This window comes from Etheostoma spectabile, chromosome 8, assembly GCF_008692095.1.
Source record: "Etheostoma spectabile isolate EspeVRDwgs_2016 chromosome 8, UIUC_Espe_1.0, whole genome shotgun sequence".
Classification (NCBI taxonomy): domain Eukaryota; kingdom Metazoa; phylum Chordata; class Actinopteri; order Perciformes; family Percidae; genus Etheostoma; species Etheostoma spectabile.
The window spans coordinates 9,714,934-9,742,679 of NC_045740.1; the positions used below are offsets into that span (position 1 = coordinate 9,714,934).

At 44.1% G+C, this 27,746-nt stretch overlaps 1 protein-coding gene and 1 long non-coding RNA gene across 3 annotated transcripts in view; both read right to left on the reverse strand.

Moving 5' to 3' along the window:
• Positions 1-27,746, reverse strand: part of igf1ra (insulin-like growth factor 1a receptor) — an 80,651-nt gene that overhangs the window by 37,363 nt on the left and 15,542 nt on the right. The window lies entirely within an intron of this gene.
• Positions 1,099-26,217, reverse strand: LOC116694658 (uncharacterized). The gene is made up of 3 exons (XR_004333239.1): positions 25,988-26,217; positions 19,614-19,629; positions 1,099-1,110 (listed from the first exon to the last, which is right to left on the reverse strand). It is a non-coding gene; the product is annotated as an uncharacterized LOC116694658 (long non-coding RNA).

The window sequence follows — 27,746 nt, forward strand, 5'->3', positions numbered from 1 at the left end:
GTTTGCTAGCACTGAGGCAGATGGAGAAGGCACTGCTCTGCTCTGCACTGTACTGTACTGCTCTACTCAACTCAACAAAGACTAGAAGTGAAACCACCTTCAGCCCAGGCCACCATGATAGAGCTCAACAGCTCTAAACTCCCTTCCCCAAAAAGTTGCAACCTCATCTCCAAAAAAAACTTTTTGAATGTTCAAAAAGTGTGAACATTCAGTAAACTGGATTATTCAAAGGATGACAGAGATGACAGATGCCAGTAGAGAGGCAGGGAAATGGGCACAGAGAACAAGCATGCTTCCAACCACAGGAAGTGCTAAGCCCCCACCGTGTCAAACAGAAGACTTCAACAAATGATTGAAACTAAATACCCACGCTTTCTCCCCCAAACAAACAACGGCTTCCATTGTGAAATGCTGTGGCACACTCCCAGTCAGGGGGGACATAAAGACACAGTTTTAAAATAGTGGGCTTTTTTTCCCCCCTCCTCTCAAGGCCACAGACAACTTTCTCCTTCAGTTGGGACATTGATTGGGGCCACGCAATACTGCAGCCCACTTTGGAACACCCCCCCCTCAGAAAAATATGTCTTTGTCTTCCTGTTGTTACAGACCTCACACAGCTCAACGGACTAGGCTGCAACAGTTTAGAGCACCAACAGGGGGCCTTAGCCATGGGAGAAAGGCACGCTGCACTGCAGACACATCCCCTGAGAACGTAAACACCAGTCTGGGGAGCCTTTTCTTTTCTTGTCATGACCCACAATCTATCCCGTAAACTGTTGATATATAATCAATGTGAGCAATGTCAGTCTTAAATGGATTACAGTACAGCAATGCATAGATTGACATAGCAGAATTCAAAGGCTTCTTCTATTTAACACAGACAGAAAAGACATCTAAAATGCTGCATATGTGCCCCAAAGTACTACAAAACTCCCAGTCTCATATTTTGCTCATAAAAATATTTCAGGCGTGTTATCATTCCTCCTCCAGCTCAGTTTAATTCAGCCTGAGGGTTTCCCCAAACAAATCACTTCACATCCGTTTTATGGCATTCTGAAGAGATCACTCAGTTCCTCTGACATACGTGTGTTAACCTGCAGAAAGAGGACACTGCACCAATGGCACACACTGCATCCCTGGATCTATATTTACTTGAGAACTACTGTATGCCCAGATGCAGAAATTTGTTGCAGTTATTTCATAAATGTCTAGTTAACTATTATTGGTCTGAAAGCAGCCAAATTGCACACCATAAACTGTAACAAATGGAAGGCCTGAGGCTATATTTACTCTTCCACAGTAGCACTGCTGTAGTTCTGGAACTGGTTCAGAAAAAAATCCCTATGCCTAGTACCTATAAGAGTAGGCTCGCGATTCTAGTGTTTTACTGCACCAAAAGCCATTAAGACGATGATACAAAGTCCCTTTTGTGACATTCAAATTCTTAATACATTGTTATCTTAACTACGTGACATAAACTGGTGTTAAATATTGCCTGAGTCTGAATGTGCGAGTTACACATTACCTAAGCCGTGCTTTGAAACACTGAGTCCTGACAAGTGGCCAGCGTGAGAGAGGATCTACACCTGCGAGATCAATGATTTCCTCCAGAATGCGCTTAGACAAACATGAATGTGCATACACTTGCATGCTTACAAACAGCCAGTGCTGGGCCGGCTGGCTACAGACGACCAAGGGGACGCTGAGCTGGCTGTGAGAGCGAATGGGAGCATGCTGACTTAATCAATAAGCCATCAATCACACACCACACACACACACACCCCACACACACACACACACACACACAACACACACACACACACACACACACACACACACACACACCCCACACACACACACACACAACCACACACACACACACAACACACACACACCAACACACACACACACACACACACGCACACCACACACACACACACGCAGCGAGACAGAGCAAACACAGGAAACAGGAGACATATCCTTTAGCTACTAAAAAGAAAGCCTTCAAAGCGCTGGCTCTGGCTCCGGCTCCAAGCCCTTTTCCATGGCCAGATTCCTAAGCATTGCTTTGTCTTGTGGTGGTTTGATTAGAGCTACTATTACTTTGCCCTGACCCCTCTCAGATGAGTTGTGTGTCTGTTGCTATCCTAACTATCCCACAGCTGCAGGGCCTCACTGTCTTCTGCTGAGCTCTCCGCTAGCAAGGGGTTGTGAAAAAGCTGGCAAGGAGGCAGCAGTAAATCATGGAATAGCACATCTCTGTTGTCTATTTGGTCCCTGGAGGAAGGATGGGGAGAGTGAGCAGGTGAACATAAGACATCATAGAAAGAATGCTGTGTTTCTAGTGTTCTATTATTGTTAAGTAATTACCTTCTTTGGTAACCCTTTTTTTACATGTCTATAATTTCACAATCATTTTACAATAACTCTCAAAATGTTTTCCAGTAAGGACTCTATAATGTGTAAACAGAGACAATGTGCAACTGCTACACTTCCAAACAATGAATCAGTTGCTCTATAAATTACTTAAAATATTAAATTGATTCAGTTTATTGTTGTTCTAAATACACAAATAATTGACAAAACACGTAAGAAGAGCATCAGAGAGTCAGTGCCTTCGGATGAAACGCACATTCCACCATTTCTTCCCAGCCCCAATCTGCCAACAGGAGCACATTCCTGCTACATGTAGGCAACACCAGGGACACCTGAAGCATGTTATTACTGCATCGCCTGTCCTCAAAAGGGGAAAAACACGAGTTCACTGAGTTGTCCTGAGAGCAACTAAGCTCTTACACTGTGTCCCCAATGTGTCTTAGACACAGAGCACGTCCAACGCATAATCAGAGTTTGGAGTCATCTCCAGGTTGAGCTGCTCCATTTCTGTAGCCTCGGGAGGGGGGGGGGGGGAGCAGAAGAAGAAGCAGACGAAGAAGCAGACGAAAAAGCAGGAAAAGGCGGCCCGCATCACAGACAGGGATCAGCTGAATTTGCGTACACAGTAAGGAGTAAACAACACCAGAGGACGTCCTCTTGTCCTTGAGCTGCAGTGACAGCATGTCCTCCTGTCTGCATTGTCACTCTGTGTCAGCTCACATTACCTACAGCGCTACATGGCCAGCACTGACTGATGTGACTGACTGGCTAATGGCACCTGCTACCTACTGCTATATAGGTGACCGAAAAGAAATATTAGCCATAGTTTAGTAATTGACAATATATACAAAACCACTTTCAGTCTTGTTTATTGATGCGTTAAATATTCATAATTTATAAAGCAGAAATGAAGGGACATGGTTTGATTAGCCACCAAACAAGAGAACTAAACAAAATAAATGCCAATATGGGGACAAGCTAAACCAAACTTTGATCTCATCCCACAGCCGGTCTCCCTGTGGCAATTCTTGTCTGCCTCACTGCCTTCACAAAGGTCCTGTCGGCTTATTCACCAACAGCCATAAGTTATTTGGATAGCACTACGGCGGTAGGGGAAATACAAATGAAAGGGTGGAGCAGGCCTGAATGTTAAACCCCTCTCCCTTGACACAAGACCCCCCCCCCCCCCCCACACACACAGAGACTTGAGGACGGTTGTGCCAGCATTGCACCGGCGGTTTAAGAGTAGACACAAGTCGGCTAGCGATGGGAGCAAGGGATCAATACATCCTGGCAGCTCAATGCCTCATGTCATGAGCATCCATGTAATGTACTGCCTCAGAAGAGGAGAACACACCCTATTACCTCAAAGACAACAAAAAGAAGAACGTGACAGTTCCTCACAAAAAGTATCTGTGCTGTCTTAGATACAGTTTTCTTCAAGATTTAGAAAAATAACAGAACACAAACACAAAGAAAAAAACTGGAAAGAAAAAAATTGACTCGATATTGTTTCACCACACAATTAAAACTAATACTGTCTCTGCTACCTATCAAACTGTTTTGGAAATAAATATGTGAATAAATGTGTATACCCTCCCAGGGGAAGAAACCAACCTGGAACAGAAAAAACTGTTGTTTGTATTTACTGGAAGACTTAAATGAAATTATTGTGCAAATAAACCAGTGTGCACTTGCCTGGTGAGCCCCTGGGAACACAAACAGCGGGGTAGATTTCATGGTGCGACTGGGACAACAGGGGGAGCATAAAAATGATGTTTTCAGACAATTCACACCTCACAGATAAAGTCCCTTCTCTGAAGCTGTTGAAGACTCTATGGAAGTGTTGAGGTGTGCCTGTTATTCCTTATTCTGATGACTGATCTGCTGTGGCTGCCAGCGAGCAGCCTCAGGCGGAAGCACAGCCCAAATTGGGCCTTTGTTCCAGACTGCACAGTGTCTCAGCAGAGACATGAACAAAACACAAACACACAAAGCCTGTGAAGAGGCAAGAGTGTATGTGTGTGGGCCTACCCCTGGCTCCTCCTTACCCTGAACAGTCACACACACACGCATACACATAACCAACTCCACCACAAGCGCCTCTGAGCCGGGTCTCACCCACCCACACACACACACAACACACAACCTGACCCGCCTTCCCTCTCGCTCTCTCTCCTTCCTTATTCCTCCCCGTTTCTTGCTCTCTCCTTCCCACCCTCATTCATTAAATGGCCGCTTCACAACTCCAGTTGGGGGCACGGAATTCAAGGATGAGGGGTCAGGGGCAGCAACGGGCCAGGAGGGACTTGTTTGTTCTATTTTCCCCTCCCTTCCATCTCTTCATGGGACTTTCTCTGTCTGGCTAACCGTTTCCATTCCGCACCAACGCAGAGATTGGTCCGCCTAATTCTCCTCATCACAAATGCCAGCCTTCCTCATCCCTGTCCCCTTCCTCCTGCCCCTCCCCTCCTCTCCAAAACAAACCTGATACCCTCATGGCCTGGGAGGGAAACTGAAGCTATGTGTCTGGTAGGGGAAGGCAGGCGCAGAGCCGAGCGAGGGCAGGAGCAAGCGCTGGTGGCTCCTCCTCAGAGGCCAGAGAGAGGGGAACGACATTCTCAAGTTCCATCCTTGGAACACATCCTCCATGTTTCTGCAGTTTTACCACATCACACGCACACACATGCAGACTATCGAGGCTTTCAAAGCAACATGAGAATCATTGCTATACCGTTTTTTTCTCTCTTGCTCTCTCTTTGTAGTCCAGAAATAGGAGGATTTTTTTTGTCTTTTTATACAGCATTTTGCAAGGTGGTATTTGTGCAGGATGGGCAATCTATGAGAAAGAAGCGACAACATGAGGCAGAGCAAATCGATTGTGTCCCTGAGCAGCTCATTCCAGTCCGCCACGGAGTTTTATAAACTGATCAATCAGACAGTGACTGCACAACAGGCTTTGGTTCAGGAGAGAAAACAAAGACTTCAGTGCCAGAACCATTCAGACAACACAACAGGGTGCAATAATAAGTGTCTGTGTGTGTGTGTGTGTGTGTGTGTGTGTGTGTGTGTGTGTGTGTGTGTCTAGTCTGAGGTGAATGAGTGCAGGAGCACTAATGCATCTGGTCCCCCTACTACACCACTCTGCAGCGTCTTCTGCCATAAGCACACAAATTAAAACTCACTCAAGCTTCCCCATCCATCCTTCCTCTCCTCTCCTGCTGCTGCAGCCCCAAGCAGATGAGGGGACAAGGAAGGAAGGAAGGGCCCAGGGCCGCATCGAAGCTGAACAGACCCACCTCTTGCGGGAATGAGTTTTAATTTGGAAGGGTGGGGCTGAGCTTCTGTGGTAGGACATGCACATGTGTCACACAAAAGGGGCATGTGTTTAGTCAACACGCACACGCACACGCACACACACATACATACATACACACACACACACACACACACACACACACACACACACACACACACACACACACACACACACACACACACACACACACACACACACACCACACACACACACACACACACACACACACACTTTAGGCAGACATAGTGACAAGGGTCAGTCTTGGGATAAGAGAGAAAGAGTCAACCCCACAGATTACTCGTGGCTGCATACAGCTGCTCTCAAATGAAATGTCAAATGACTCTTGTGTCTACATCATACATCTAAATGAGAACACCAGGCTTAACTATATATAAATATCTGTAAAAGAAAAGGTATGATCCGGTTATATAATCTCTATATACTAGTAATGGAACTGTTACTGTGCCTTGCATCTCATAAAGGCAGCGCATTTAGTTGTTTGACTATAACCAGGATATTGCATTTCCCTTCCTCAGCCCAAAGGCTTCAGCCCACGCAGGCCACCTTCAGCCCACCCACCACCCACCCTCTGCCTGCCTGTGTTTCAATCCTGGCCCCACTCCACTCAAACTTTCCACAGATGGGTACAGAGCTGGGTGGACGTGCGTTAAGCATTCCGTGCGTTAAGCATTCCGTGCGTTAAGCATTCCGTGCGTTAAGCATTCCGTGCGTCAGTCACACCCCAGCCCAGGGATCGGAGGATCAGCAGTAGAGACGTGCAGGGGGGTGGCAACATCATACGCCATATCTGGGTTGGCAGTGCAAAAGAGGGACAGCAGCAAACGATTGAACCAACATCCAGGCTGTGCTGCATAGTGTGGTTACGGCTGCCTGGCTATTTATGTGTCCCTCCTTCAGAGAAGGAAGCCGCTCCTATTGGATCCAGATGTGAGAGGAAGGACAGACAGCAGCCCGACTGAAAGGTGGCAGCCTGGACCCAGCGGAGGTTCTGCTATTGCAGAGCTACTATGTTGTCATTTAGGAGCCAGCTATTTTACTCCACCATCACATGGACGAGAACATGTTTACATTCACTGTTAGTGGAACAACATGGCAAATAAATTATAATTTTTTACCTTTAGATGTAAAAAAAAACAAACAACAACACATTAATAAATTCACACATAATGGAACGCAAATCTAGTTATATGTATAAAATAACTGTGGTGACTGAATCTGCTTCTGGAACTATTTTTTACATACATATTTCATCAACCCAGGTCAATCTGCGTGTGTGAGTCATGGGATGAAATGGTTGAGATAGAAAGCATTCTTCTGAAAAGTCATAGCCCCATCAGACAAACTGGACAAAGGACAAAGTTTCAAAGATGAAATCACGTAGCTCTCAGCCATCCAACTAACATACCTTAACACTTCTCTCCTCCTCCCCCTGCTTGACCATGGCACTTGAATGACAATGAGTGCTTGTGAGACATGGCTAAATGTGTTGTGACCCCTGATGATAGATTGCCAGTGGCTGGCCCCCAGTGGGCTACGAGTCAATTGATCCACTAGAGGATTCAATGACACATCGTCAATCCCTAGGTTGAGCTCCCGCAGATGTAAAGGTGGAGACTAGGCGAGGGAAGATAGGGAAGAAGGCCCTTGTTTCTTTCTCTCAAATAAGTTCAAATGGCGGAGGAACTTATCTTTCTGTCCATCAGTTTACAGCCCCTTTGCTTCTCTCACTATGACCGACCACTATTGCCACTGGGCATGACATGGCAGAGAATAGAGGCTTGAGACAGATGCTAATCTAGTCACATATGGCTCTATCATCCCACACTTATGCCTTTTCCATAGTAAATGGATACAGATAGGGAAGAGTATTCTTAGAAATTACATACTGATCCCTTGATCTGTTGTTGCATTAGATATGCCTGGCTTGAGGTAGCGCAGACATGTGCGTACACACACACACACACACACACACACACACACACACACACACACACACACACACACACACAAGTGCTGTTTGCGGTTGTGGGACTTGAGGTCTGAACAGGAGCCATTGTGTACAACGCTACCCGGCAGCCACACTGACCGGGGCCCATTCGCCCCTCTGATACGGCTCGAGTCTGAACACCACAGCCCACAAGCAGCCCGCGTGACGTCAGCCCATGTGTGCTTTGACCAGGCGCCTGAATGAGTCGGTTTCATGTAGAGTGAGGAGAATAGGATGGGAAGGAAGGAGAGCACGATCCGGATGTCACGGCAGTTTGCAGCCCCCCAGAACGGAAATTGAGATCAGCTTTGATTAGAGCAAGCAAAATGAAACACCAGTATTTCAAAGCGAGCATCACTGTCAGTGTAATGGTATAATTATGTGTCTGCTCTCAAATAACTCTGAGGCATTCCTGGTGCCCACACTAAGGCCAGTTTTCAAATAAAACAGCACTATCTGGTTGACCAGCGGCTGCTTGCTTGTATTTAAAAAGAAGTGATACAGATGGCAAAAGAGACAGTAATAAGCGTAAATCATTTCACTAGTTCGGAGTACATCAGTGTCATGTCAAAATGGATCAACAGGTTTTCTTGGACTAAAATCAGACCTTTATGTAGGTCAATATTCTCCTCTGTTTTCTGTGTAATACAATCTCGTGTTTTGTCTTTTCTGTCTAGTGCAGGGTAACAAAGATACCCATGGTCGGTGCTGTATTACATTAGCTTGTAAATGACATCCTGATGCTAACTGAGTTGTCTTGTTTGGCTGGACTAAAATGTGCTAGGAGGAATGTCTTAAAGGTAAAAAATGAGTTTAAAAAAAGTAGGTTTGCCCATGAAAAAAATCCCTTTCTTACAAACACAGATGTACAAACCTGACTCCAGAGCACATTTCATTGATCCCGGTGTCGCCCCTGCATCCTCCTGGTACCCATTATGCTGGCTCCATCCGCCACGGGGGAAACAGGAGAACAGTCCGGCATTCCAAAAGCATACGTGCTACATGACACAACTGCACACACAGAGGGGCAGACAGGAGGGCCCCTACCCTCACAGCTCACCCGTCACACTCAATTGCACACACACACACGGAGCCCTATCTTTCACCCGGTGCAACGCGGAGCAAAGCCTTATGCAAGTGCCTTTGCTATTTTAAGACTGACGCAGTTGTTAATTTCACATCCTGCGCCTACATCGTTTACATATTAAAGGTCCTTGCGCCCATCTTTGCGCCTAGGGGTGTGCTGGTCTTATGGAGGTGTGTTCAGGTAAATTCCTGGCGTATTGCTATCTTGCGGCAGCAGAAAGTTATCTCACCATTGACCAACAAAAACCTGGTCTGGAGTCAGTAACACAGCATTTCATTGTTATTTTAACAGCGCATTAGTAAAACACTATACTTGTTACACACACACCACACACACACACACACACACACACACACACACACACACACACACACACACACACACACCACACACACACACACACACACTCACTCACACTCACTCACACTCACTCACACTCACTCACACTCACTCACACTCACTCACACGAAAACGTGAATGCATTCTGATCTCTTTGGAGTATTTTTTGCCTTAACGCATCACAGAAAGATTTCGATCCACCTTTTGGACAATTGAACATGAACCCTGGCACCCCTGCCACAATACTATCAAAACAGTTTTGAAGTTGGGGCTGTTGACCATTGAGGAGTAAAGAGGGCCTAATGGGCTTAAGTCAAAGCCCAGACTGCCCACCGCTCCCCTAAGCCTGTTTGACCAGCTGTCTGTCTGCCTGCCTAAAAACAGACTAGAGAGCACCTTGCATGTACACACCCACCCACTTAAAGGGAGGGAGCACCAAATGCACTCTAACTTCCACTCACATCTTCCATCTGCTGCACCAACTGCCAAAATCAAATCACAAAAACAGCAAAGAACCTGTGCTTGGCTTTTCCTCATTAAAACCTTAGGGAATCAAAACACACACACACACTATGGTGCAAGTTTACCTGAGCTACAAAGGTTCCTGAGTCATTAAATAGTTTTGTAGTGTTGTATTTTGTTGAATTCTTGTGTGTTTTTATCTCTCTTGATTTTAACATTTTGGGGGCATAGAAATACGTGTTTTCATTTTAACATATTATCTCTTGAATGCAGTGTCTTGCTTAGGGCTGCACAATTAATCGAATTTTAATCGCGATCACGATTTGGACTTCCCACGATCAAATTTGCGTGATCGAGCGATTATTTTTTATAAAGCATCATTTCATAGAACGCTCCGGGTTTTTTGCAAAGCCAATCTCCCGCTCCATAAAGCCGTCTGCTCATGAGCCAGTCAGAGTAGTTCACTGCACCCCGTGCAGCTAAGTTTCTAGATGTAGACAGTCACAGAGGACAGAGTAGCGTGAGGAAAACTCAACAGATAGCAGTCGGTAATACGTCAGTCTCAAGGTTTACCAGTTTACCAGTAAACGCAACACTTTGTCCCATTTGTTGTTTTTCAGACAACAGCAGTGACCGGTGCTAGTCGGTGCTAGTAGCGTCTGTTAGCAGTTAGCTCTTCTAGGACGCACCGGTGCTAATGTCCTCGCATCCGCTGCAATGCTGTTTATATGGATATGGTTTAATTTTGCGTTACGTGACCCATTTCGTCTGTAAAGCCGTGCCTGTGTTGGATCTTTCTATGCTCTCTCGTCCTACTCTCTCTCCTCTTACTCTCCGCGCCCCGCCACACAGCGGCGGCCAGTCCACACTTCTGATATTTGTCTACAGTTTTAATTTTTCATTAACACAGCTGTATATTGTTAAGTATGAGGGGGCAAACCTGTATTTGTACCAGTGTTTCCGCGGGTAACTCTGTTATTGCGGCCGCTACGGTGAAGAACACAGAAGAAGTTATTGAATGCAGCTAACTTCAGTTGGTAGAGTAACAGCGTGGGAGACGGAGCTGCTGGACCGAGACCGGGACCTGGACCTGGACCAGAGATGTGACCCATGGCCAGAACATCATAGTTCATAAAAATGCAGCGCAGTGAAGATACAGACGTTTAATACACACGACGTGTGTATCCGCCGTTTGACCCGTGCTGGACCTGTTCATAATGATCAGCCGTCTCTCTGTGAGTAGCGTCCATCACACTCCCTCTCGCTGTTATAAATAGCCTATGTGACAATAAAATTTGTTTTGGTTAAAATCAACAAATAATCGTGAGAATAATCGCGATCAAAATTTTGATCAAAATAATCGCGATTATCATTTTGGCCATAATCGTGCAGCCCTAGTCTTGCTTACAACTTAATAAATCAAATCATAACCAAAAAGAACTCATTAGACTTTAAAACATGATCACAGTATTACATTGAGTATATGCAGCACTGAGGTGTGACAGAGAGAAGCTTTCAGCAAAGAGTGGGTGTGAGTGCATCCTGCAGGGTGTTTATGTGCATGTGCGTGTGTGTGAGTGTGTGTGTGTGTGTGTGTGTGTGTTGCCTCAGCACTGCATTTTCCTCTGCACTCTTGTCATTTAAGGTTGGCAAAGAGCAGGTTCACTCAGTGGGATAGAGTGTGTTAGACCTCCCTCATCAGTGTACTATCTGCCGGCCTCCCATGCTCTCCCTCCTCCACCGGCCTAAATTTCCTCTGTTGTTAACCAGATAGCGTTGCAAGATGAATGACCACATTAATTGTCTTTGATAGCTCAGGGATATGCTTTGTGCACAGGGGGGAACAATGTGGGCTGGGCAGGGTCATTTTGTACAACTGTGTAAGTGCCTGTGCCTGTGTGTAAATGTGCTTGCATGCACGTTAACGGAATAACAAAAAAATTGCTAAGTTTGGACCATGCTTGATGAGTGATTCGTCCCTGTGCCCCCACCGTCTGCTGCTCTAAATGAAGCTCATAATGGAACATGGCAGTGGGCTCTTAACCCCACTTTGTCAGATTGACACATGGCGGCATCTGGTCACGTGCTCTCCCCGCTCTTCAGAGGTGAGCCCTATGTCTCTCTCTCTCTCTCTCTCTCTCTCTTTCACACCCATTTACCTCTGTCTTCTTCTCACCATAGGGGGTTAAGGCTGTGAAGTGGTCACACTACGAGATAAAAACACGCAGCATGAGTGCGTTGCAATGAACACCTGTGTCAAAACAACCATAGGTGTCCAGCTGTAATCCATGGCCTTACCCACACATCTGGAAGATTCTCTCTTGCCCTAAAAACATCAGCCTTCAGACAGTGTGGGAAGGCTATGCCTGTATGTGTTGTTGTGCAGCAGTGCTGTATCATTATGGAACCTTTCTCCAGAGGGTACCTCTAATCCAGTTACAGATTTAAACAAGGGAAATGGTTCCAAGGCATCCATCCCACTTATCCTTGTGTCACAAGGATAACAGAAAAACTTCTTTTCAACCCTGCAGAGACTTCAAGGAGTTCAACAGTCTAAAACGTTTGTGAAAATTTGTGGAATTCAACATACTTAATTGCGCCTGATCTGCAAGTAGACCTGAATTCCAGCCCATTAATCAAATCCTGTGAAGAAACAGACACAGCAATTAAACCTGGATTGTGAGGCATGTGAGAGATAGAGAAACCCACATCTATTAATTCTTATTTACACTGGGGGGAATAGCATAAAGGGAGGCAACCTGGCACTGACTGTGAAAGACGGTAACTAGCCTAGAAGAAGATGCCGTTGTGGCATTACATCCAAAGACCATGATCGTATATATCTCTGAGGTTGGGGAAGATGTAGATGACCATGTCAAGAGCAACAAAGGCAATACAGCTGGACCACTCCCACTGCTGAACTTCATCTAGAAGACAACAGCAGCCTAAACAGCTCTTAGCCAAGCCTGCACACACTACGTCTGACATACCAATTTGGATCCAGTCCCAAATTGAGGCAATGCAACATCAGCGGTGAATATGAAAAAAGACAACATTTAATTTAGAGGAAAGCGACACCAATGAACAGCATGAAGATTGTGCATTATCTGTGTGGCAATCAAACATGGCCTTTTACAATACAGCTCGATAATACGGCCTAAGTAGAGAAAAATAATAGCTGTGTTGTCAATGGCTAATCACTTTTAAGAGGAATAAGAAGGAGTGGAATTTTCAAAAAAAAAAAAACTGATTTGTTGGGGTTTTAGAGGCTAAAAACTGCAGTCTGGAGAACTTGAGTTGATTGCAAGTGACGTTTCAGCGGATCACTTACCATCATGCATTCTTTATTTGAGCTGTGTGCCTCTTGATTGCCTTAGGTAACCTCTTAAAAGCATGTTGAGGAATATAAGGGTAAAGTGGTGCTAGATCTAAACAAAAGCTGTTTTACCTCGCTGGTCTGGTGCATGCTGGTAAATGCCAGATGCTTGCTGTTACAAAGCCTTAGATCTGGTGTCTACAACACCAGCCACATTAGTACAATTACAAAGTCAGCCTATTATCACCTTAAGAATATATCAAGGGTTAAAGGACTTATGTGTCAACAGGATTTGGAAAAACTTCCATGTTTTTATCTTCAGTAGACTTGACTACTTTAATGGTGTCTTTACAGGTCTCCCTAAGACATCAATCAGACAGCTGCAGCGGATTCAGAACGCTGCTGCTCGAGTCCTCACTAAGACCAAGACAGTGGACCACATCACTCCAGTTCTGAAGTCTTCACACTGGCTTCCTATGCTTCAAATAATTGATTTCAAAACGGTTTAGGGCCAACATACATTTCTGACTTTGTACTACACTACGAACCACCCAGACCTCTCAGGTCATCTGGGACAGGTCTGCTTTCTGTCCCCAGAGTCAGAACCCAACAGGGGGAAGCAGCATTCAGTTTCTAAGCTCCACATCTCTTGAACAAACTCCCAGAAATCTGCAGGTCCGCCGCAACTCTCAGTTCTTTTAAATCAAGACTGAAGACCTTTCTTTTTGATGTTGCCTTTCTTTAAAGGGTTATTCATTTCTTTAAGGTTTAATTTCTTATACTGCACTGTAACTTTTATTGTTGTGTTTTCAGTTTTTAGTTTTTTAACTGTTTTTGGGAAAATCACTTTGAATTGCACTGTTGCTGAAATGTTCTATACAAATAAAGCCGCCTTGCCTTGCATTGCCTTGCCTACAAAGAAAACTCAACATGCCTTCGAGGACTCATCCATGTTTTCCACTTGATGGTATACTGGAGAAAAATGACGAAGGAAAAAGTAATAAGTCACCGATTAGGCATGCTGGCTTACAATGTTTAACCATACTGATCCAGTGAATGGGGGTTACATGGAGGAAAGTTACGCAGTTGAGCTGCCACAGGCCTGAACACGCTGAGAGGTAGTGGATTGAGAAATTACATTTTAAAAAGGACAGGGGTTATGTCCTCTTTCTGTCTGTGACATTACATTAAGGCACTGGGTGTTCTCCTTTTGTAACAGTGGAAATGAACTGTACTGACAGCAAAGACAGTAGTCTTTTATGTAATCCCTGTCCAGACCAAGGCATTTTGTTTATCCTGGGTAAGCAGGCCAACAGTGCCCACAGGCTGAGGACATCTTCCAGCTCAGCAGCTGTTCGGGTGAAGATCAGCAGGAGGATGAGGAGGAGGAGGAGGAAGAGACCAGGAAGGAGAGGGGCAAATGAGGAGGAAAGTGTATAGGACATGGGTGACAACACGGGGAGGAGAGTTGGTGATTGAGTGTAGACAGCTTTCAGCTATAGAGTTTATCAGACAAAGCAAGTGATGAAGAAACAATAGGCTTTCTTCCAGCTCTCTCTGTGAGGTTCAGACAGTGAAAAGAACAACCCCCCCCCACATGCTGTGCCTTACAAAAGCATTTAAAGCAAAGCACTGTGTTACACAAGCTTTAACTAAAGGCGTATACCGGGCATTAAGAACAACAGACAATTTCATGAGGCAGACATGACATCATCGAGGGAATAATACCAACACTGTGACAATATGTAACATGCAGTAAGCCTGAGTCAATACCAATTGGCTCGTTTAACAGAATCTGCACATTGTCGGCCCTATTTGGCATCCCCCATTCTTTATTATTGTAGTTTCTCCTCTCCTTATCTCCCTCATAGACAGAGGAATCTTCAGTATGCAACAAGAATGCCAGCAGTGAGACCAGCCACAAGACAGAACCTAAGTAACCCTGGCTGAGGAGGTAAAATGTTGCAGGGCAGACAAAAACATAGATACGGTGAAGCTCAAAGTCTGGCCAAAATATTTTTTTTTTTTTACACATTAAGTTGATTTTTCTTTGCCTACGATAATTGCTTGAGGTAGGTTCTGACGTTGTAAATCAGAGATACTGCTAAAGACACAGATTGCAGGGAATCAGAAGCCACTAGTGACCGGTCCGAGCTCTGAATATTTCTCTGGGTGGAAAGAAATTAGCCCTATAAACTCAAAGGAGAGGCTTTTCTTTTCAATAACATCAACATGCTCTTGTTTATCCCTGGTCAAGATTTTTTTTTTTTTTCATCGAGCAGCATACTTTAAGAAAATCTATTAGCAGATTTATAATGATTCAGCCCGCATGGTCACAAGCACACAGTCATTGAGACAAGAGAGAAGGGCAGTTAACAGCAAGTAAAAGCTGCCCAGATAAGCAATGAAAGGCACTGGATCCAATAACACAGGGGCCGTGCACGTATTACCTCTAAGGGATCAATTCAGAAGTGATAGCAGCAATGATAACCAATACTCGGATTAAATAAAACACGACTGGGCCAATATTCTAACAAAGAAATCTAATTTATTTCTTGATATAACCCCAATTCCACAGTCAATTTAAGAAACAATAATGAGCCATCTTCACTTTAGTGTTACTCCAAGTAGCATTGTGTCAGATGATCACTGAATTGCCTAATAGAATCTGTCATTTAAGTGACTTAGATAAAGAGTCCAAACTAAACTAACAGACCATAAATGGCCATTTGTAAGAGTCTATTGGCACAAAATGGCTTATTCACTTCCGCTTGGTAGTTTGGCTTAGTCAGAACAATGACACTTGACACTGATGGGGGTATGAGGTCACACTTTAACAAACTGATCTTCACATTTCATCAAAGTCATGCGGCAAGGAGGTTTGAGACATAAGGAGAAGAGAAAACTGAAAGGTAGAGAAACTTGAAACAATAAAACACATGTGTTTTCGTTGTCTAAGATTAGAGATGCCTTGTGCCATGTGAAGAGATGACAACACCAGCCTCTGCATTTTTATTCCAATCAGAAAAGCTTTTACTCTCTGAGGATGCCCAGGACAGACTTAAGATGGGGAAGGATGCCAAGCAATTAACTGGAAAACTCACTGGTTAAACAGTCACAGTCTGGAAGCATTTTAATAAGCTGGAAACTATTTTCAAAATGGTTGACAGTTCCGATGCCGACCAGAGACAAAGGCCTGCATTGTAAAGTTAGAGTGTGTATTTTTCTTCGCTGATCAAGTTTACTGCCAAAAGGCAGGGAACAGGCGACAGACCCAAGAGCAGTCACTGTTGTTTCTTCAAGACCTACCTCCCCCCCCCCCCCCCCCACCCCCCCACACACACACCACACACACACACACAACACACACACACACCACACACACACACACACACACCACACACACACACCAACACACACACACACACACACACACACTATGCTCCACCACAAAGGCAGACATGCGAGACCTCTTCCATTGAGCTATGTCAAAAAAATGCCATGCTGCAGACAAATCCCCACAGTGGTCTGTTGCCAATATCCTGAATCAATCTGCAGTATGATAACCCTAATTTGGGCCATTCGGAGGGTAAGTATTCACATGAGAAGGTTAAAGTCAGAAAAACCACCAGAGATTCCTGGAATGGGTGTGTCACTTAGTTGACAGAAAAAATGAAAGGAGAGCCATAGAAATAATGTCACAGACAAACACACTTCCTAGCACAATGCCTCTGTTGCAATTACAGACACACGACAGAGATGCTCATTTCATTGGCGTCTCTATGTGTCAACCTCACGCAACAGCCCTATTCCACAGTTTAGTCAATCAAAAAGAAAAATATATACAAAAATACAACCCCAACAATGCAGCCGACTGAAGGACAGATTTTTACATTTCCTGGCTGGTAGTTAGATGTTTTTATATTTACGTGTCAGTTTCTTCTCAACTCAATGTTGTAGCAGCCAAGTCTGCTGGTAATTAGTTGAGGGGAATCTTTTCCATTTGGCCTGGTAATAGATCAGAGCTGTGGGGGGTATTTCCGGGACTAGGGGGTGACAGACATGTTTGATCTTGACTTTGTCTTAAATTGATGTCAATGTGGATGTGACCTCACTGCTGTGTGAGGATATGAGAACCTCCGCCTTTCTCTTTTAATCTCAATCATTTTTCACTTTCGACTCCTTCTCTTCCTCCAGTAGCCGGCCTCTCCAGCGGGACATGACCCACCCAGCTCATACTCACTTCATAAATCAGGAGCTGCGTCTCTGTCGCTGCACTTAAAAAAGGGACCGCGGCACTGCCTTTCTTTGCTCTGCCCTGAGAGGCCGCTTCCTCCCACTGCAGCGGAGCCAAGAGTTTAAACACATGCTTGTGTGCAGCATTTTTTTGACACCCGCAGGCACAAAGTGACGCGCTAAATGCAGAGGTGTCTGCCTTCATGGCAGTACCAAAGAGCACATTGGGCAGAGCACGTACTTAGATGCTAGAAAGTAGCAACCTCCTTTGATATTTACATAAGCTCCAATGAAAGACCACAATAGGCTAGTGTGTGTGCTATATAGCTTGAACAGAAACAAATACTGTAGTAGGAACACCTTATTGATTTTAATATACAGTGTTAAGATTTGTAACTTTGATCAGAGATGGTGACTGTGCCAAGTGTTGCGTTAAAAAAAAATAGATTGTACACAAAATATGCAAAAAACGACATCAAAAAATGTTAGTAATCCTTAAACTCAAGTAACAGTGGAGGCAGAGCCTAGAAAAGGTCAACATTGCTGGTAGTCTGAGATTTATACTTTACTTTTCTTACGCCTTCCAGTTTGTGTAATTACCCCAGCCATTTTAGGCTTTCACTTAATTAAAACATTGGTAAGAAGGTGTAAACACTTCCAGGTTTGTGATTCTACATAGTCTGCCCCTCACCAGGCTGAGGGGGGAAGCTGGGGTGTTTTTATGTACAGGAGGCCTCCAGAGGCACAGAATGCTAATAATACCACGGCTGCAGGGAGTAGGCCAAAGTCCAGCATATCTAACTGTTTTTCTATGTGCCAGTCTTGCCACTGGTGCCAAACTAATGTCTCACAATCTGACTCATACACACAGGCCGCACACCCGGGACTGTCCTTAAGCACATGTAGATGAGTCCTGCCTCTGAAATCACCTGAAACTGATAATCCATAATGATACAAAGCGCTCCCATTGAACCCACCTCTCTCATCGCCAAACTTGAAGGTCAGTTACAGTACATATTCTCCAATGCTAATGTTGCAATTCACAGACCTTTCCACACCTTAGTGATAAAATGAAGTCTGTCTTATGCTCTCTTCACTTCCCACACACTCTTTCGATTGCTCTCATGCACATACAAAGTCATAGTGTGTAAGCGAAGCAGGCTACGGCCAGTTGAGGATTAGATGAAAGAGTAAACCTGGCAGTATGCTCCAAATGAGAGCAAATTTGGCGTGTTGTCACAGACAAAATGGCGAAATTCAGACCAAAAAAAGACATTTGGCTTCATTTGCTACTGCTGCTGAATCCAGGATGTCAAACTTGTCACCATTTTTGGACAGTTACAGCTTCAGGGTAACCTGAAACTGGTCAAGTAAGTGGCTTAAGGTGGTGTATTCGTTTATGTTAAGTAGATTTTATATTGCTAAATTTTTAATTAGTTTACTTTCTGCCTGCTCCCATTGGGGACTGCATGTATTCCACTAAATGAACACATCTGGAGGTGCATTTAATATATATATAGCCAATGTAGATGTGTAGAATTTTAATTTGGCCGATGTCAATACTGATGCTGTGCAATGTTTGTCATTTTCTTTTGCACCAGGTAAAAAATAAATCTCATGAAAAATATTTGAAATATCACACTTGATGGTTCACACATGAGCAGAAATTCCCCACCACAACTGGATCACCTTCCACCAAGCATAATGTTTAAGTGTAATAGACACTGTGTGTGTGTGTGTGTGTGTGTGTGTGTGTGTGTGTGTGTGTGTGTGTGTGTGTGTGTGTGTGTGTGTGTGTGTGTGTGTGTGTGTGTGTGTGGTGTGTGGTTGTGGTGTGACAATGTAGATGGTCTTGGGACCACTTGCCCTGATCAAACTATACCTTGTGCAGTGCAGATGAATGACACGCATAAGCGGAGCAAAAACGTCACAATGCTACGGTTCCTTGAACAAAAGCAACTTTGTGCCTGAGCTGGCTACCTGGCTTTATTTATGTGTCTGGCTACACACACATACATACAGTACATGGAGCACATGCCACCTGCATGCCAGGAGACAGTGACACACAACCCTTCTCACACAACTCCCTACCGCTGATTCATTTTCAGGATGACACACATTTGGAGTTGGGATTTACATCCAAATAAATTTAAACACAAAGGCTGAGTTTATTGTTTTAATTAAAGACTCTTAAAAAATTGCGTGCCAACATGGTGAAAACCGAGTTATGTGACCTCCAATCCGATTTGGATAAAGCTTTATAAACAGAAAAATGTCAAAAGCATGTCTGGAATGTAAATGTTTCAAAACAACCACTCAGATTCAGCTGTTGTATTATTCCTAAACAAATAGTTATATTGCTGCATTTAAAAGCAGACATTAAAGAAGAAGAAAATCGCACGACTTCTACTTTTTTACTGTAACAAAAGAAAACAAGAGACGGGCTTCCACTAATGTAAAATTTTGATACATGAAAAGAAATGTGGCTCGCTACTTTACATGGGGCCATTTTCATGTCCAGAAAAACACATGTATTTTAATTGAACCATGCCTCTTTTTTCTGTGTTTCTGCCTCACTACCACAAGGCATAATTCCTTTCCACCAAAAACTGATATTTTTGTCGCGTCCATAATGTAGCTACGAGCGTAAACAGCAGATAAACAAAAATGTTGCGGTCCCACGGTTACTGGATGAGAAAACAACACAGAAAGTCAAAGCAGGATGAAGTTTGCGGGGTTTTCCTAAATAGGAGCATTGGTGTCATTACCCCACACACAGGCAAAGGAAGGGAGAAGGAAAGAAAAAGGAAGGGTTGGAAGATAATACCATATATTATGCAGGGAGGTATGTGGAATGCAAAAACAAGCTTTCTACAAGCAAGTACATGTCTGGTCTGGAAAAGTGCTCACAACACTACGTATAATTCAGAACAGTGTCTCACTGCTGGGAAGGGCTGAGACACGGACCACAACCCAGCAAATACACAGCTGTATTTTTTTACCGTATCATGGTGGGATGATGGATTTTGGCATACACATCATCAGGAAGTCACAATTAACAGTGACGTGTGACAGAACAAAAGCTAAAGCAAGCTGGCGACCCTAGGAAAGCCAACACTGATATGTGAGTAATAAAATATGAATGAGAATGGGTGGTGTTTACATGCAGGCTGTGGGCTAGTGTCTGTCATGTTTATCACACAGTCACAGAAAGAGAGGCGATTCCTGACGCACGCTCAAGTGCAAACAAGCCCCGCAAGCCTTGTCTTTGTAATTGATGCACTAATGGGAGAGGGTGGTGGGGGGGTGGCATTGGAACTGAAGGGGGACAAGTCCAGACTGGGACTTCAAAAGGCCTGCTGGAAGCTTCAACAAATGCGCTCTCATCAGGCACAACAGGACAGAACAGATGAAAGGAGTGCTAATGCACCTCCACCCCCATCAAGCATCCATTCTGCTTTATCAGCAGCAGACCTGAGGAGCCAGGCTGCCAGATGAGGATACATAGTATCAAAACACACACACAGGCAGTGGGGGTCAATGAGTTCTTAAAGTCTGTGAGCAAGCACATCATTGAACAGCTGATCCCTCAACAAGGAAGGTCAGGCATACTTTAAGCAGGCTTAAATTACGGCTGAGATATTATTTAATATTATCATTTACCATATGATATGTTTATGTTGTGTAATTGTTTTGAAAATGTATATTGCCAAAATGAATTATACCATGACAATTTCAGTTAAAGGATTGGTTCACCCCAACAACAAACAATCCTAAACCAGTGACCTACTTTAAGACCCCTTTCTTTTTTGGGCTAATAATGACCATGCAATATGATTAAAAGAAGAAAAAAAACTCTTAACTTTTATGTCAACAAGGACAGGAAGTCCTAAAAGCGTTATGTACGAAATCATAACTGCTACTAAGCTTGCATGTCAACAGATTCATCTCCATGATAAATGATGAGCTAACTGCATTTGATTATAAAAATTTTGTGATCTAGCTAAAGGTCTGAAAAAAAACAGAGCCGTGTGGGATTAAACTTTTGTTTGAGGTTCTCACAGCTAAATGTTATTTTATCCATTATTATTTTATTGTATATAGTACTTACAGTTACAGCATACAGTTGCTATATTGTGATATATATACGTATTTTAACCACATCCCCCAGCCCTAGACTACGGATAAATCTATCCGATTATCTCATTATGGGTTAGTACTGTGTTATCTTGCTGGTGTCCTGTGGGGTTACAAGAAAAACAGCTACAACATTTTCCTGTCACCTTACCCCATTTGCCATTATAGAGTCAGAATAATCTTTAATGTCCTGTGAGTCTCAAGCCAATTTAGTGAGGATGAATGAGGATAGTGGCAGCTCCCAGGTGACGCGGCCTTTCCCTCCCTCCAAGCAGAGATAAAGCTGCAGTGGGGAGCTCCAGAGACCTCTATATTTATCTGACACAGTAACAAACTACTGTCTGACTGCTGTGTGGTGCAGTACACCAGCTGTACAGTTTCTCTTCAACCAAACCCCGCCCTCCCAATCCTTCTTTTGACTCTGCTCCACTGTGACCAGTGGCGAGGGAACCAGGAATGACCCAGCAACATGTCATCACTTTAAGAGTCTTCATGAATAAAATCACATTTATATCAGTGTCCACAAGAGGAAGAAATACAAAGAATTCTGACAGTGTATATCTCAACGACGGCATTTCACATGCTACTGGATTTCTCTACAAGGAGAGCCATATTTCAAAGTTGTGAGCCATATTTCATCTTGGGCCACCCCAATACTGACAAAGCACTAACTGGTGATTGCTGTGTTGGAGTGGCCCATTGAGGCGGCCGGCCAAGGACCTCCCGTTCTGCCAAGAATATCATGCCAAGAGAGCTGGAGAAGGCAGAGGAGCCCCAGCCACCTGTGCCTATTAGGCTGTGTGCTGACAACTGCACTAGGCCCTGGGGATCCCACCCAAACAAGCTAAGGAGAGCGAGGAAGGGGAGGCAACAGATAGGGTCAAAGTTATTTTTCAAGGTTATTTTTCCGTCATTGAGAGAAAGAAGGCTAATGACATTAGAAAAGCCAGGCTGCTTAATGGATTGTTGACATTAAAAGATACATGGGGGAAGATTTGTAAAGAGCTGATATGATCAAAACATTATTTGGAGCTACTATAAAGGCAATCCTTATGCTGACTAACAGGGAACTTGAAGAAAGGGTTTGAGGGGAAGTGTGTTGTCACAGGCATTTTATTTGGCTGTGTAATTCATGAGATTTCCTTTGTAATTTTATGATGTTCTTTCATCTCCTCATTGTCCACATGCTACAAAAAAGAACAGACGGCAAAACACGGCTGGCCCGCTGAGGCCTGCTTTATCTCCTTTATAGATAGTATACACACACACACACACACACACACACACACACACACACACACACACACAAACACACATTATATCCATGACTCATCGTGAGCTAAACAGCTGCAGGATGCAAAAACTATTCTTTACTCATTGTACATTTACTTATTCTAGATTTGATTATACAATATATCTCTATTGAAACGTGTGTACCTGCCAGCTTCTTTAGTACCAAAGCTATTTGGTCGCAAAGGTTTAAAACAAGGACATGGACACGCCCTTGGATCTGTTTTCAAAGAAAGACACATTTCAGTAATGTGTGGGGGGAAAGGTAGAGAGAGTAAATCCAATCCACCACCCCCCTCATCTCCTTACTACTCACCAGGGATGAAGTACTCGAGTCCTGGACTCGGACATGAGTCCGACTTCAGGCTTGTGACGTGACCTCGCGGACGGATGTCTTGGACTGAAGGATATATAAAATCGGACTTGAGCATTCATGAAAAAGGACTCAGACGTTGGATGAAGTTCCTGACTAAATAGGTTATAAAAATTTGATGTAAGATGTTACACTTGTCATGTTTCGGGCTCCAAGATCGGCCGGAAAGCCGCTGGGGAGACATTCCATCCAGGGTTGATGTTCTTTTGGGGCCAACACCCTTTACTTCATCGACAGTATTAACAAAAGGTGAAGCCACCATGTCTTGAGAAGCTTGTTTATTGTTAACTGTTAACTCACTTTACATCATCTTTGGGATCTCTTTTTTTCTCTCACAGCCACACATATGCTTCTCAGTTGGACACCGCTAGCCCTTGCTCTCCTTGCTTGACAACACACTCAATGATGTCACTCACTTAACGCTGCATTCTTGCTCTTAATTTCACTACTTTTAACAAAGGAATTGATATTGATATGTATGCAACCGTAGTGCATGATTTGCAGGCTCCCTACAACATGTTCATATTTGGAAAGTGCAGAGAGATGCGACCTGGATCGTGAAGGTCGCCTACACCGATTTTACATCCAATGCTGGAAAGAGCACCGCTAAATGTTGTATAGAAAAAAGTCAGTAAATAAACTCTTTTTGTATTGTGTTTGGTTAATGTAGACCCTATTATTAGTATATCAGCTCTTTAAAAGGTGCCAAAGTGGATAAATGTGGGAATTGGGACTCAACTCAGACTTGAACTCAGGTAATGGTGACTCAACTCGGACTCGAACACTGGGGACTGGAGACTCGACAGTTGGTGACTCTACTATAACACTGACACACACATGGGAAGAAAATAGAGGAGCAGTGTTTTGTTGACCTCAGTGAACCTGACTAACTATTCTGGCAAAGCAGGGTACTCCCCTCTCTCTCCTGTATGCCAGCGTACATCCTCACCTCTGCAGGAGAGATTTGTCAGCAGTAGATTTTTTTCTTTTCCGCTGTGGTATTAATCCGTGCTCTCAGAGCTTACTTGCAGGCATAGCACATTATCTCCCAGGAAGCACTGCCAAGCCAGCCTAGCAGTGAGTAAATGGCTGGTCTTGTCTGCACTATATAGAGGGATAGAGCTGCAGACGGAGGCGCGGCTCGGGCACTAAAGGCAGGCACAGGCAGCAGGCGTGGGGCAAACATCTCTCTCACCTCTCTGAGAGGCGTCACTAAAAGGTGGAGATGACCCTCATCCTTCCTGTCATTTAGAGCAGGAGTGAAGGGATCCTACCACAGAGCCAGGTTGCCCCACGGCTCTTTGAGAGGCAGTTATACTATTCACGCAGATTTATCAATGAGTGATGAGAGAGCAAAAGATGAGTCACAGCTTCAGAGCTGTACAACCAGAAGGCAGCAAGCAGCCTTTCGCCAGAGGCACTGTGTGGCTCAAATAGGCATCAAACAGGCTAGAACCACACACTTTACTCTGGGAGTGACACACACTTATACAAACACACACACACACCACACACACACACACACACACACACACACACACACACACACACACACACACACCACACACACACACAACACGACAGACAGACGACAGACACAGACAGACAGACAGACAGACAGAGCAGACAGACACCACACACACAGACGGACAGACAGACACACACAGAGACAGACACCACAGACACACAGACACACAACACACAACAGACAGACAGACACACAGACAAACACACACACACACACACAGACAGACAGACACACACACACACACACACACACAGACACACACACAGACACACAGACACACACACAGACAAACACAGACGGACAGACAGACACACACACAGACACACAGACACACACACACACACACACACACACATTGATGAACACCGAAGCCGCAGTCACAGTGGACACAAGCAACCTGGGTAGAGTTGAGGAAAATGTGTAAACGAAGAGGGATGGCACGTGAGTGAGGAGATAGGGTTTATGTGTATGTGCGTGCTCGAGTGTCTGTGTGTTTGTGTGCTTGCAGCATGACACAAAGGTCTTATTTTGGTCAATCAAGCATATGAGAGGAAACCTAGGAAAAGAGGCCAGTCTGACAGTGCTTTAAGAGGAGTCCTCTGTAAGCCACAGAGGACAAGAGTCGGATAAACTCACGCGCCGGCCATCAATGGACAATAAGCCCTGCTGTTTATACATTGACAATAACACACTGTCTAACCGTGTCATCAATGAACTTCATTAATTTGCAATAATCAAAATGAAATGCAGGGAAAGACACTGTTGTTGAAATTAAAAGTAAGCAATAGCAGTCGACACGTGTCTGTGGCTTTTTATGAGTTTCCCCACATTTTGCTCAAGCAGTGAGGCAAATATATGTTACAATTTTGTGTTTGGGAGAAACTCAAAACAAATTAAAGTGTGAGGCAAAAAGGATTCCATTCTGACCAATCACACTCGCCACTCGTGCTCCAGGCCTCCTGGAAGTCCAAAGGCAACCAATAAAACCAATTGAGCAGAACAACTATTTGTAACCAAACAGAGTTTTTCCCCTTGCTTTAAGAGGGTTCAGGTTCCTGGTACTCAGAGAAGAAGGTCTCTGTTTTGGGTGAATGTACTAACATCGGCTGGTAACACTTCCCAAGAATGACATTTATGAATGTGACCTAGATGGGAGAAAATGTGGCAAAGGCCAGGAGGGAAGGAGAAGGGGGGAGGGAGGGTGCAGGGATGTAGATGGAATGTACTGAGACATAAAACACACACACACACACACACACACACACACACACACACACACACACACACACACAAAAATGCCTACTTTCTGTTAACATTATAACATAACAGAAGATAACTAGAATTTGCTGACATGACTACTAAATTTGCTACTATAACTCAAATTTGCTCATTTTAATTATAGTACCAACGTTTTTCTTACTTTCCACTTATACATTTACTGATACGCTAACTGGCTTAAATCTGAATTTCAACACGTGTAGGGGATATTGTGGCAATCAATAACTGATAAGATGACTTGGGGCGGCCTCTACCTCACCCAGTAAGAGTGTGCGCCCCATGTAGGCAGAGGCCTTTGCAGCGGCCTGGTTTGGATTCCAACCTGCGGCCCTTTGCTGCGTGTCTTCCCCCAGTTCTCTCCCACTTTTCCTGCCTATCCACTCACTCTGAAATAAAGGAAACAGCCCCAAAAAAATCTTTAAAAAAGATAAGATGATTGGATTCAAATCAGAGATTTTCCCATTGAGGTACAGTGAATACCACAGCAGAAGGAGCAGCAGTATAGGAATAACAAAAGAATCTGTTGTGTCCGGGCTCTCTCTCCAACACACACACACACAACCCTATTTAAAGCCTGTTGTTACTTCTCTTGCCCTTGTACCACTGTTTAAAAAAACATAAGCGCCTAAGAACACAAAGAGAATGGAGGGCTGCCGTGAAGGGAGCTTTGTCTGCTTTCTGCAATGTATTTATTTCACACCATGGAGTTGTAACCCTGTGAATCAATAGGTCCCCAGTCGTTAGTGGAAATAATACAGACAAGGGCGGTCGCACACACAAACAGTGCCAGCAGGGCCAGAGTTAACTGAACAGGACGAATGAGTCTCACATGTTTAATACATACTCCTGAAGTTACCTACAAGGGCCGTCTACACTAATGTGTTGAAATGCTGGGCATTTAGCAAGCACAAGCCCAGTTTCCCCCCCTACCAGGACGCTGCGCTGACCTGGTGAACAGAAAGAAAAAAAAACAGAGCAGGCTAGTGGAGAATAGGGATTGACCGATTTTTAGTCCTGATGCCAATATTTTCCATCAGCCTTGGTCAATGACTGTTACGGGCTGCCGATTTTCTTGAGCTGATATTTGGAGCCATTACTGTTTTTGCTCCCTCAATTTACATCATAAAAATGTAAACCCTGCCACACTGGATTTATTTTCAAAATCTGTGCTGCCATTTAAAAAATAATAATAACCAAAAAAACAGCTCCGAGTCACTTTTGCAGTCATCTTACATTCATTTCACCCAAATTATGTGTGCAATGTGCATCATACGGATGTGTGCACTGCATATGGTTAACTGTGCAAGGGTAAAATAGTTTCATCAACATCTACAACACAGCCTTGATGATGCATTGCTTGCTGACAAATTATAAGACAGATATGAATCAGGTCAACACAAAATGTTCTTTTTCAACACATTTAAATAATTTAAGAAAATAATTAACTTGAAAATTAGCCATTGAAATAAAGTGCTTGATTTGTAATTTAAGACTGCCGTGGTGCTAGTGGTGGAGGGGCAGTACATGTTCTGCACATGCACTGCAGCGACTCCAGCAACACTGTAAATAATGTAAATAATGCCATGAAAAAACTATTGGCGAACGCAGCAGCCTCATATCGGCCAATGCCGATACACGTAACAACACAAATAATGGCCCGATATATCGGCTGGCCGATAAAATCGGTCTATCACTAGTAGAGAACATGTTGGATCTGATTTTTCCATTTTTTCATCTGGTGGTTGTGAGAGTTCAGAAATGAATGAGTCCAATCGACATGAGTGCCATCTCTTTGGCACTAACACTGGCACGCTGCCCAAGCTTTGTACAAAATGGAGCAGGGCGCAGGAGAGTAGCTCAAGCCTGATGGAAACATCAGATGTATGGGTACTGAGTCATGGTGCTGAGTGTGCCCCCAGGAAAGCACCAAACTGTCAACACTGGAATTTGAGCCCTTTTCGGCATCCTGTCCTTACAACCCTTAGGACTTCAGTAAG